Source organism: Ornithodoros turicata, unplaced genomic scaffold (assembly GCF_037126465.1).
Source record: "Ornithodoros turicata isolate Travis unplaced genomic scaffold, ASM3712646v1 Chromosome16, whole genome shotgun sequence".
Lineage (NCBI taxonomy): Eukaryota > Metazoa > Arthropoda > Arachnida > Ixodida > Argasidae > Ornithodoros > Ornithodoros turicata.
In genome coordinates this window covers 3,065,415-3,078,928 of record NW_026999320.1, presented here as the reverse complement: position 1 = coordinate 3,078,928, position 13,514 = coordinate 3,065,415, and positions in this window count along the sequence as shown.

The window sequence follows — 13,514 nt, the reverse complement described above, 5'->3', positions numbered from 1 at the left end:
TTCTTGACACATTGTATTGTGAAATGCTGCTGTTGCCAACACCAATGATGAATATCTTTAGCGGACTTGTTACGAACCACGGCTATTGGACCACACTGTTTCTATGACTTTGTACCGTGATAAAATCATGATGAAATAAACAAATAACAAAAATAGTTTTCACGTTGTTATGCTCTAAAAAAATCATGGCCGATCCATTGGTAGATCGCATTAAAACCCTTTGGGAACTCTCCTTCAGAACGCTAGACAACCCTTCAACGACCCTTCACAAACGCTACACAATCCTTCACACGACCCAACACAACGCTAACGCAAGGCACCATCCGCGGCCAAATGAGCCTTTCGGGCTTCCTCCGACTTCGAGCTTGGAGGCGCTGTCTCGCAGCCTCAGCCTTCCTTCGCCGCCGCTCCTCCGCACCATTCTCATGACCCATTGCGCGCCCACGCAGACATGTCTGGACCTGTCGACCACCACAGGTGCACTGCCGGCGCGCCGCGGCGCGCTCTCCACGCGTCCTCTCTTCCTCTCATTCCTCTCCACTCCCAGCGCGCACGTGCTGTGCTGTGTCTTCCTGTCCTCCTGTCCCCCGTGGCCTACTTCCCCACGCGATTCACCTCTCCCCAACCTACTCTCATCTCTGCTCGCTTGACACCCCTCTCCAGTTTCGTGGCTACAGACAGACAACGCCGTCATTCTTTCGTAGAAAGGACCCTAAGGCAGGAGTCACACTGGTTATACATTATACACCAGCATCCCGTCATACATGTATAACGAACGTGTATAGCAAACATCCCTTAAACATGTATGATCATACAGTGCTGGTCATACTGCTTCTATACCGGCAAAATATGTTTTAAAACACGTGTGTATGACCAGTGTGACCGTGCCGTCATACAAGCAAGCCCTCTGACTATGTTTGACAACATGTTGTCAAACACACGGCGATGTATTTGGGCACTGTCGAAAAACGGTGATGGACAAGTTGGAGAAACGGGCGTATTCGCCACAACAGTTTTCGTTCGCACGAGTCAGTGTCAACGGCATCGTGGTGGTGGTGGTGAAAGGGCTTGCCGTTGTCGGCCTCACGTGTGTGGGCAACGTCACGACTGACGCCCTGGGGAAATGCGCGTCCTGGGCCGACTTCTAGCATGGCATCTAGCATGGCATCTAGCCGACGGCATCGTGATGCGCGTGAGCTATTCTTCACGAGTTAAGTTATAAGCCAGTAAAGTCTGTGTCAGCGACATTGTGTTGCACGTGTGTTCAAAATGGCGAACTTTTTGCCTGCGCACATGGAGCATGAGACAATCGAGAAACAGCAAATGCAACTCCGTCTTCGTCGTCTTCGTACATTTTGAATAGCGATGTCGGTGAATGGAAAGTATATAAACTCCTCGGTTGGATACTGTGACACTGACGTGTGCCATACATCAGGGTTTAAGCCACGCCCATTATTCCTCCAATTCAGTTGTATGACCAGTGTGACCGGTGTTTGAACAACACATGTTCGAGACGATGTATAATCATACAAGCGTTTGGACCAAACGATGTTGTCAAACAAGAATTGTATAATCAGTGTGACCGAGCATTATACATACGCTATAGATGTTTCAAGACATGTTGTCATACATGTTTGGAGCACGTGTATAACCAGTGTGACTCCGGCCTAATACTAACATCATTAAAGTCGTTTTTGTTGTTCCAGAGAAATACCAGTGCGACTGCTCTGAACATTGGAAGACGTTTGTGTAACAATGAGTGCTGAAAATCTAAAGACTAACCATCAAATACTGGAAAGTATTGTACTGAGGCTCTATGATGCAATGGTAAAAAACACAGATAAGCACAACGCAGGCTTCAAGGTGCCTGCGGACATGCTTGGAACAAATAGTGTTAGAGTTGTTCCACGACGTTATTAAAAAGTGAGCTCTAATCTGCAAAGGAGAGCTCGAGTGCTATGAACACGGCGCTGCGTCACATGTTCTGCCGTCTTTGAACCGTCCGGTCATCAGGTTGCTCAGCAAGATGGCTTCAGTACGTGAACCACCTCATCGGAACTTGGAATGTCGTAATGGAGCGACGTACACGTATAACCGATTTTCGGGTAGGCGCATTTTCGTAAGAAGAGCGAGTGATTTCAGGACACATGCTAAGGAAACACAGGCTATTGGTTCAACGGGAGAGCTACGGATGAGGTACGCTCATTAGAGCTTTAGTGGGAAAGCGGCACTTCCCGATTCCGAATCCCTTTCAGTGTCAGCCAATCAGAGGGAAGCGCCTTCAGTCGTTGAGGCATTCGCTTTACCGGAACACGACTGACCGTAACTGAAAGGTTGTGTTTTCCTGTTTCCTCCTTAACCGAAGAAACAACAGACGTCCTCCCGAAGTCTGCAGGATATCCCGTCTTGGACAATGCGATATCCTTGGAAGCAGCCTGAATATCCCATAGATATCCCTGCAACATACAGGAGACCATGATATGGGCACTGTTTGAACGTCGCACGTATATTCCTGCGATGTCACCTCAGGATATTGGAACAAATGTGGGACGTCAATGAACCGTTGTTTTGATGTTAAAGTTTAACATAATGTGCACTTATTTCACCTGATGCACCAGAAGTGACGAAGCCACGGTGATATTAACGGAAAGTACATACTTACGAAACATATACATTTGTTAATTAATGAACGTAAGCTATATATAGTTTAAAGGTGCCCTCACCCTAAAAATAAGAGCAGTCTTCCTTTCTGCGCCCCCCTCCCACCCCACCGCGTACGCGGAAGCGTATATTTCTGGGCATTCTATGTTGCTTTTTGAAATACAGCATGTTTAAAAAAAGAAGATGAAGAAAGTGAAAACGGATGAAGCACAATGTAAGCCATCATGTCTATACGACTGTGATCTGCACCAATCCATTCCATTTGACCAATTAAAAAAACGTAAAATGTAAAAATAAAAGAATGTGTGTCTTTCCGAGTGTTCATCATGTAATGCAATCACACATTGTGATCTAAAAGGATTATTAATTGACAATGAAGGAAACGATATATAAAAAAAACAAGCATAGAACCCTGCATCGGGAGAAATGAAATGACAATTGGGCCAAGTCATTGTGATGCCGGTTGCAGTGTCATAATGTGTGCATGTCTTTGCATTCCATTCGTTTTACATAATCATAGAAGCGTTGATAATTTTTCAACATTTCAAGCCTCTCAACAATAAATTTGCTTCAACAAATATACTCTTTACACAACAACACTCCTTTTTGGTAAAATGTCAGATTGGGACTCTTGGTAGTGCATCCCACTAAAAGCACTAAAATGACGGCAGGAAGACGAAAACACGCAATAGCGGTATCTGTGTGTTTTCGTTTTGTTGTCATTGTAGAGCTTTTAGTAGGGTGCATTTTTGATACTCTTTTGTGATTTTTTGTCTGGAGTCGAAATTCGGGTACTTGAGTACTTGATGGGAAAGTACTCCGAAAAAAGTACTTTAAGCACGGTACAAAGTACACGATTTAAAATGCACTTAAAGTAAAGTACAAGTGCACAGAAATGTACTCAAAGTACTACTTGAGTACTTGGTACTTCAAGTACAGACCATCACTGATATAGGTTAAGTAGTGCAGAACTTAATAAAACAACAGACGTGAACATATTGAAGCAGTATTATATCTGTATACCATCATGATCAAGCTCAGGGTTCTCCCACGAAAAACTCAGTGAAGGGGGGAGGGGAATATGTTTGCAAAAAAAAAAAAAGAAAACAGGAGGTTTCAAGCAAAAACAGATTGTGTTACTTACCCACGACGAAATCATATTGACTCTTGAGTCCAATGATGTCATTTTCGTAGTAGATGCTCGGTGGTGGAACATCCGTTATGTTAGACAACAATTTCAGCAAGCTTTGCAGAACCACAGTTGAAAAACTTAGTATGTATGCAAAGCCCATTGTTCAACGTAGGAAGGACAATACCTGCAAAAGCATTATGGTCAACTCTTACCTGGCCACAGGTTGGGCTATAAGCACAGGGACACAACATGTGAGGACTTTGCTTAATTCGTGTCAATGTGCGCGACCTATAACAGTATGTCTCCCAGGGAAGATAAACACAAAAAGAAAACAAATATCTGGCCAACAGGCGTGTGCTGTGACCTATTGTTTATGATGCATTCGGGTGACAACAGTTTATCCTCCTGAACGAGTTTCCAGGAGAGCTGTTTCATGAATTCCAGCGAAATCGAACACGAGTTCGAGTCCTACACCTGGCTAACCTTTTCAGTGATTCCCTTCTTTCAACAGTATACTGTTTGTATCTCAAAATCGTATTTTAGCTTGAACTACGTATAAATATGCCGTGGTCGTCGCACAGAAGTCAGACAGGAGCCATGAGCAGTAAAAGCTGTAAATCAATCATCATCATCAAAATAAAGTTGTAGCTGCAACTGTGGTTACCATCGGCCGTGTTCACGCAATCATCTCATCGTTTCGAGTTGAAAGACGCCCTGCTATAATATATGTTTCGTAGTGCTCCAAGATTTGCTAACGGACAATTGCGAGGGTTTGCCGTGTGCATGTTCAAGGTTTCCAAGGTGCACAATTTTTTTTAAATAGAGCTACTCGTACTGTTTCATGCATCATCACAGTTATCGTGCATCTACACATAGCGGCTGGTAGCGGCGAAGTGCAAAGCGGCGTAATTCGTTGTTGGATATTTGTTATTTATTTAAAAAGTAAATAAAAATATAGAAAATATGAGTGGAAGAGCGTCCTTCTTGCGCTTCACCGCTACAAGCGGGGACAAAAATATGTAAACCGAAACTAATTAATTACTGCAACAAATGACCCGCTTTAGTGGCACGGTTTTCTCCAAAAGGTATCCACAGAAGGTACCAAAAAGGGGTAGCAGCCGTTTTAATGCTGACGGCGCCCTGCTTTTGAAGTTATGTGTTTTCACGAAACTCATTTGAGTTTTTATTTAAATAATGAGCGGCTCCAACTCATTCACACGCTGCACAAGTTGTAGGCGATATCGGACACATACTTGTAAGAAAGAAAGCTATTCGACTGGTGCACCGGATCGCGAATTATTTAGCCCGGGGATTTAACTGAAACACCAGGTATATCAATTATGGATATAATTATAAGTAGTTGATAACATTTCCACGAGACCGGGTAACAACACCAACTGCTCTTTTTTTGTTTGTTGTTGTTGTTGTTGCTGTTGTTGTTGGAGAGGATGAATGGTGATTTTAATCGCCAAGGGTGATACACATTGGAGAAAGGCTGAGGAGATACGCATAAATGGCACACACGAAAGGTGATATGCATTTTAGATATGTCCCCAGACTCACGAAAATGTTATCACAAGTAACCTATTATTTGTTATTACTGCAAGTTATAAAGACGCAAAATATCCTATGCTAGCTATTTATGAGCCAACATCGAAGGTCGTCCTGGCCGTTGACACTCTTGGTGCGCAAAGTCTAGACGACATACACCTTGGGAGCACGTATTAGCTCGTCATACCTGGTTTCCCATTTTATGACACCAGGTGCAACGTCTATAGGGTTGCCACCTGCCCTGTCGGCAAATGCCGAACACAGGAATGGGGGGGGGGGGGTGCAGGGAATGGTGATTGTCGCTGGTACTGATAAAAAAGGGATCCCTTCAACTGAAGGGAAGAAGTGAAGCTCTCCAAAAATATATGAGAGTATTTTTGTCTATGTACAGCAGGTGCCTCATTTGAGAGTGTTCAAAAGTCATCCACAGTTGCTTCGCGGCGCTAGCAGGGAATCAAAAGCCATCTCTTTTTTTTGTTTTTTTTTCTCTCGAGAGGAAGCTTTATTGCACTTAGTTTGCTGAAATGCATAATGCCGCATCTTACAGCATTAGCTGTATGCGGAAACTTGTTTCTTAAGAACGGCGTAGGCCGACGTACGCCGTCGTGAGACGTCGACGTAGAAAAGGCGCCTGACGTTGGTTGACGTAGCGGGGGATCCACATTCCGCCATTAGTGGTACCCAGGGAGGAACCGCCCTGGGCGATCCACTAATGGCGGAATGCATGATACGTGCAAACTCCAACAAAACGAGTGCAATGACTCGGGGAGTGGATCTTGAGTGTGTAGCAAAGTCTACCTACAAGGGATTACACCATGGTCACACAAGCCTGCAAATCAACCAATGTGGACTCTTACACAGGAGCCATACACAAGAGCCAGTCCAGACGGGTGAGTGACATGCAAGTACTGTCCTGGTAGGGTTCTACAAGTTAAGCGCTCCATAGGCATTGGGCAAGAGAGAATTAGTCGGAGATAGGGAGAATACAACTATAAAGGCATCTAGCAGATATTTTTCGCAAGTTCAGCTGCAAATGGGGCTAATAAAAGTACGTTCAGCAGATTCCTGTGTATATGAAAACGAACCCAAGAATTTCTGCTTTAATGTGAAATTCAATGAAGGGCCAAATTACTTTCACGGTGCAGCTTCTTTTTCAAAGAAGACGTGCTGCAATACCTATTATCGTATGATGTTAATGCTCGCAGCCGACGACGCGTTATTGCTGTCTGATTAGTTCACTGCAGCAATCGCCGGGACAACAACCTCCATGATCTTGTCCGCATGTGCGGCGAGTCCCCCGATAGGCAAATTTGTCGCGGTGGCCAACAGCATTTGAACTGTAAGAGGAAGCCGCTGCAGAAGAAGTTCGCTCAACAGCAGTTGGTCAATATTAGATGCACCATCCCACAGAAAGACTGTGTATGTGACGTAGGAACCGAGATAGCTGTCTGTCACCAAGGTCTTCGGCCAACAAAAGTTGTTGGAGTCGCCGTCGTTCGGGGGCTGTTGTTCGTTCGATGATGGCAACCTTTAATGCTACGTTCACACTACGTCAGTGAACGCCGCGAATGTCGCGAACGACGGAGATGCCGGTGAACTTGTCACGTTCACACAGCAATTGGTGAATCCCGCGGACGCCGCAAAGGTGCCGAAAGCCCCAGCGCGAGAGTAGAGATTGCTTCTACTTTTGAATGGAGTGCCGGGAAAAGACGCGAGTCTGGACCAATCAGCGCGCTCCGCGAGCGAGAATGCTTGGAATGTAAACAGCTTCCCCTGCAAAGATGGCGGCTGTCGGGTGGCTTGCAGACGAGCTACTGATAGAAGCTGTGAAAGAGCGTCGTATCCTGTATGACAGCAGGTGTAAAGAGTAAAGGAATGTACAAAAGAAGTCTGCTGCATGGAAAGAAGTGGCTGCATACTTGGGGCGTGAAGGTGAGGCTACCGGAATTGCAAACGCTTGCCCAGATACGATGTGTATATCTTTATGACTATCTCCGCAAGGGAGAGTTTACTATACTTTAGAAAAGCGTCGTAGAGTTTGACGTGCAGGGTCCTTCGTGTATTACAGTTTCCGACGTCGAGTACCGCTGGAAAAATTTGAGAGAAAAATTTATACGGCTACGGAGGACGGTTCCGAGGAGTGGAAGCGGTGCCGGCACGTCCGAAACTTGGCAGCTGATGGGCAACCTGGCGTTTCTGAATGACACAGTACGCAACCGAGTGTAAGTACGAGTATTGCACGAAAGTTTGCACAAATATGACCGTCTGGGGCAGCCGATAGTTTCACACGATGTAATGGAGGGTGGATACCTGAAAGTCTGCGTTATTGCAGCACAATTACTAGCGTGGCTTCAGACGGAAACACCTGGGTTCAGGAGCAGGAGGAGACTGCACCAGAGTTGAGCAACAGCTCAGTTGAGAGAATAATTTCGAACATGATGCAGGCTGAAACGCGACCCGGGACTCCTACTTCTGACGGAGGGAACGGCTCTACAAGTACGGCTGCCAATGGTGTGCGTGTGCAGCCGACAGTGCGAAAGGAGCCGTCATTAACAGGGGACGGAACACCACTACCAACTTTAGAAGAGCAGTCTCCGACACCTCAAAGCTGCCCACGTACGAAAAAGCAGAAAAAGAACTGTGAGGACCTTTTGCTAAAACAGCTAGTTAAAAATGGAGACAAGCTGGCACAGTTGAAGACACAACCATATGACGATGACGAACACTTTTTGCTGAGCTTGAGGTGCAGTTTATCAGCCCTTGGACCCCAGGAGAAAGAAAAAATGAAAATGAAAATCTTAGAGATGTTGTATGAGGCCAGGTTTCTCCAGGGAGTATAGAATTTAGATGCAGACGTTGCAAGATAACACAAGATGCTATGCAAGACAAGACGGATGAAGGCAACATTTCAACAATTTGAGGATTAGTTACGAGGAGACGTACAACAGAAAGACAAGACCCCCCCTGTCCCTGTGCTGTGGGTCGATCTCCATGTAACTAATCATCAAACTCAAGAAAATTCACTGCCTAATTGCTCGTTCGTTATCCGTCACTTGATAACGTAGTTGTCTCATGATGTAAAGCCATGTGTTATTTTTATTATTATTATATATACACGGTGTTCAAAATTAAGCTTTCACTAGCACTTTATAAATAGGCGAACAAAAGAAAACTGGTGCTATTTTTTTCTGTTCCTTGAGTAAGAAACAGGTGCTGCATAATTAGCAGCACCTGTTTCTTACACAAGTAGCGTAAAGCAGCGTTTCCCAAACTTCTCCTTGTGTCGGACCCCCAAAACTACTGCGAATCCGTTCGAGGACCCCCGTTAAGTACGATTCATGTTGACATAAATAAGGGACGTGAAGAAAGAAAAGGAAAAACAAACAAACACGGCACCGCCATGCAGGAAATGAGAAGGTAGTATATTTCGATTCAATATTTCGATGTAGATTCGCGCGTCCCCGTTAGAGATGACGTGACCAGCACTCGCCAAGACGGTCTTCGGGCTGTCTTCGATCGTCGCGGACCCCCACGAACACTCTCGGGGACCCCCGGGGGTCCGCGGACCACACTTTGGGAACCACTGGCGTAAAGTTATCATCCGGTTTCCTGTCATCGCTGTGTTTGCGTAGCGCTCGTGAAAGCTTAATTTTGAACACCCTGTATAAAATAGTTGTCTTGCCACGTAAAGTCATCAGTTATGTTCCTTGGTAAAACGGTGTCAAACAATCTTGTTAAAGTGCTGTTGGGGACACAGTTAGTTGAAATCGCCTGTCAGTACTTCACTGTCCCGTATGACCTCGGTTGCGCTTGAAGGTGTTATGCCAATATTGTATTTGAAGGTGGACCATGTGCAGCACATGTTAATTACTCGAAAGGATTAGTCTTTCAACACCTGGGTATTTGAGATGCGATAAACCACGGAGTTCTGATTTTAGATAACCGTGTGCCCTACAGTACAATATTACAAAAAGATGCACAACCTATTGAAATGTTGTTCCTCACCGTCTACTATTGTCTGGCAAGGTCTTCGTCTGCAACTGGCTGCAACCTCCCCCCTTTTCCAAATGTGCCTTAATTATCAAGCTTTAAATGTTCACAGAGTTTGTAGAATATTGTTTAGCCTCATCATAAAAGCATGGGTTCCTACGTGTTAATGTTTCATTACGTAAGTCTACTTTAATGTCTAGTTTAATAAGTGCGATGTTAATATGTGCGGTTAGACAATCTAGTCATTTTGGGTTGTGACAAAATATAAGACATGCTATTGCAGCAGCTATGCGAGATGTTTTTTCATGTGCGTGTGTGTGTATGTTTACATTACCTAGTCCGGCACTTGTGAAGGCACCTTAATGTATTGTTTGACAAGGAGGCTTGCATAGCTTACCTATTATTCATATGACATGCCATTTGGTTGAGAGATCCAAGTGAAATGTCCGCCCTTAACCTATTGGGCAAAGTGTACCTCAGTTCTTTTGTTTTGTGCGAGAGCATGAGAACCGTAATAAGTTCCTGACTTCATGAGTAGCGTGTTCATGGTAATTTTCATTTTGTGCAAGTGAGTTTCGTTTGTTATGGGTACCTTAGTTGTAACCAAGTGTGCAAGGGTGTGTATTGTTTGAACAATATTGATTAGCTGTGAAATTATGGTTTTCAGGACCCATCTAACATTCTCTTCCTCAACGTAATGTTGACCTTGGTGATGAGTCTATGGGGCAGTGTTGTCAACTGAATCTCAGTGTAATAATTGTAAGGTTTAGCATGTTCATATTGCTTACATATTTTGTTTAGCCTCGTCATAAATGTACATGTTCCTACACGTAAATGTTTCATTTAGTCAGTCTGATGTTAAGTTATTTGATTTGTCAGTAATTTAAGTCTGTAAATTCAGTAATCTTTTTTGTCTCGGTCTCATATGTTTGGTATTCTGGCCTCCTGCACATTCCCAGGTTATAGATGTAGTTGAATTTTGCTTACAAAATGTTGAAGTCAAATGTCAAAGTTAATATTATTCAACAGATGGAAATATTGTTTATTCAGTAAACATCTCATAAATATTACTCGTGTCTCGCATGACCACTGATTACAGATTTCTCCCTGAGCAGCATTTTAACTTACTGCCGTGCTTATTGGGATATTACCATTTTGTGGATTTAGGTAACGCCTCCAAATACGATCATCTTGCCATGAAACTGCACCATTGCCATTGAAGTACGCTGCATAAGCATCACGAACTTCTCCAGCGGAACTTGCATGGAAGTTTGACCCAAGTGTGGGAACATCGGACAGCGTTTCAGGGGTGCCTTCTGCTCTCCATCTTCCATGTATGATGTTGCCTGCTTCACTGGGAGTGTCAGCAAACAAAGCGGGGCAGTATCCCCCCTGCACGTTTCCCTCTTGCATGACATTGTTGTGGAGAGAGCAGCATGCTCCTGCTACAAGCTCCGCATTCTCTGGCAACAGCATCATTCCTGCCCGTAGAACTCTCCACCTTGCACACATGATGCCAAATGTATTTTCTATTGTGTTTCGTGCCCTACTCAATCTGTAATTAAAAATGCGGTGGTACTTGTCTAAGTATTTGCCCGGGTACGGTTTTAATAAATTACGTTTCAGAGGAAATGCTGCGTCCCCAACGAAAACACAAGGCAATGGTTTTGTTTCATTCGGAGGAGGAGCTTCAGGAGGGACAAGTAACTCTGGGTCACTCAGTGCTTTTCCCAGGGTTGAGTCAACAAAAACTCCACCATCACTCATGCGACCATAGTTCCCAATGTCCACGTAGGTGAACCGGTAATCTGCGTTACAACATGCAAGTAGCACAATGCTGTGCGTATGTTTATGGTTGTAATAAGACGAGCCTGAGTTTGGGGGTGCTTGGAGGTGCACATGCTTTCCATCGATAGCACCTATACAGTTCGGAAAGTTCTATTTCCACCAGAATTGTTGTGCGATCCTTTGCAGCATAGCCTTGTCCGGCGTCGGCATAACCTGCGGACGGAGTACTGTCTTGCTTGTGGGTGTCTTGCTTGTGTAAGTGGGGCTCGAGCATTTGCACAAGATAGTCAAACTGCTCTGGCGACAGTCGGGTAAAGTTCCTAATAAAGTGACGTTTCCGAGCCTTAGCTTCCTCAGCAAGTTGTGAAAATCGCCGTCTACAGGGCGGTCCCTGTGGATTTCCTCAACCCATATCCGGCGCTTCTTTCGTTGTAACCGCCTTCGGTACAACACATACAGCGAAATCAGTTCGTTCTCAGCCTCCAACATCTCCACTTCACGAATGTCACGAATGGGGCGGCTGACCGCCATGTTTTCAAACAGATGTCGTCTGCTCATATTGACAGCCTTCCTATTGGTCAAGATCGGCGTGCCCTGATTGGCTCGGAAAGCCGGTGTTGACGTTGCTCGCGACACAGTGTGAACGAAGGGGTCACGAAAGTCGTAAAAACCGTGAGCGAGTTCCCGGCATTCGGCGGCATTCACTGACGTAGTGTGAACGTAGCATAACTCATCATACAGGGAAGGTGGAGTGGACCTACAAAGAATGTCAGGTAGTTCGGCGGCGATGTTCGGACGTAAAACAAACCACGTGATAGTGCTTGATAGTTTGGGAGGTGATTCGTGCGAGGTGGAACTGGCAATCGACTTTGGAGAACCATACGTTGGGGTTAACCTTCCAGAATGAAGGAAGGCGGACAGCAGTGTCCGATGCTGGGTCGTGAGTTAGGGTTGGCGCTGCCCGCTGGGTTGGTTGCTGGTCAGTCATCGCCGGGAAATGCGCGTGTTGGGCGAGCGTGGACAAGGTGGTCTGTGGACTAGGCTGCCGTTCGGGTCACCAGTTGTAGCGTATCGGTACAAGGACGTCACGATTCGTACGGCAGAGGAACGAAATCTGAATGATTAAATACACGCGCCAGCGCGCACTAGTGGTTGGTGCTTGTAGCTTTCAGCGTCGTATTCGAACGCACCACAACAGAGTCTTTGTAGGACCTGTTCCACTTCTGTGGGACGTGAGTCTGGGACAACACACCAAATGCCTTTCCGGAGTTGATGTGTAGTAAGATGGCAACAATATGGTTGCATCTAGGGCTCCTGAAAATCGAAAGCACAGTGCTCAGAAACATAAAGGTGTGACGCGCATTTGGTTGATCGCTGGGTACAGTCTCACCCTGCTTTGCAAGAACATGCAGCTCTTTCCACGTGTCTGTCCCAGATAATGGTCACAGAGAGTTCGTGTGAACTGAAAAGTTGACTGCATGCCCGTAAGCCACAAACTGGAACTCCATGCCGTCCGAGGGTTTTATTCGACAGTCTACACGTGCCCAGCCTCAAACACTCTTTCAACTTCTATTAGATAGCATGAATTTTTGCAGGACGCTTCGACGTAGGCGTTTATGCTTGACACCGCCAGGGCCACTGTGAATTCAAATATCCCAAAGCCCTTGCATCATGTTCACGTCATCCACAGAACATACAGCGTCAACCATGGGTCATGCGGCACGAAGGAAACCAATATTGATGGTTACAACTATACCTGGAATTCGCCGATGAAATGATACATCTTCGGGCTTATTGTCCTCCATTTCAGTGAATCATACACTGTGTTCGCATTTGGGATGTGCAAAAAAGTGACAAAACCGCGCAAACGTCGACAGGTGCCCCAGACAGTAAGGCAACGTCGTCTGCTGTCAACAGGAGCATCCAATCGGTGACGTGACGGAATGACGTCCGCGAGGTAGTTACGTCCGAGATTGCGAAGCTGAACCAGCGAATATGGGTGCTGAATAGTACAACGACATTCAACGTGTATTTCGATGATAGTAACGAAAATCTCCAACCAAGTTACAGGACGGGGATACCCGACGTTTCGGAGCCAGTTCGGCTCCTTCCTCAGGGGTGACTGTAGTGGCCGTTGGCAGCAGCGTTCTTGCCGTGGTTCGAATTTCGTGATTCGCCGGATTGTTTTTCAGTCACGTGACGGAGGCCGCTGACGTATACGCTGGGTAACGCTCCAACCGATCGGTTAAGGTTTCCAGGTGTGTATTGTATATGCCAGGACTCTACAAACATTCTTTTGATCTGATTACCCTCAAGGTCGATGATGCAGGCGTTTTGAAAGTCGATAGGATGGTCTCGAACTTGACAGTGTTCAGCGAGAGCGCTTCGTTCG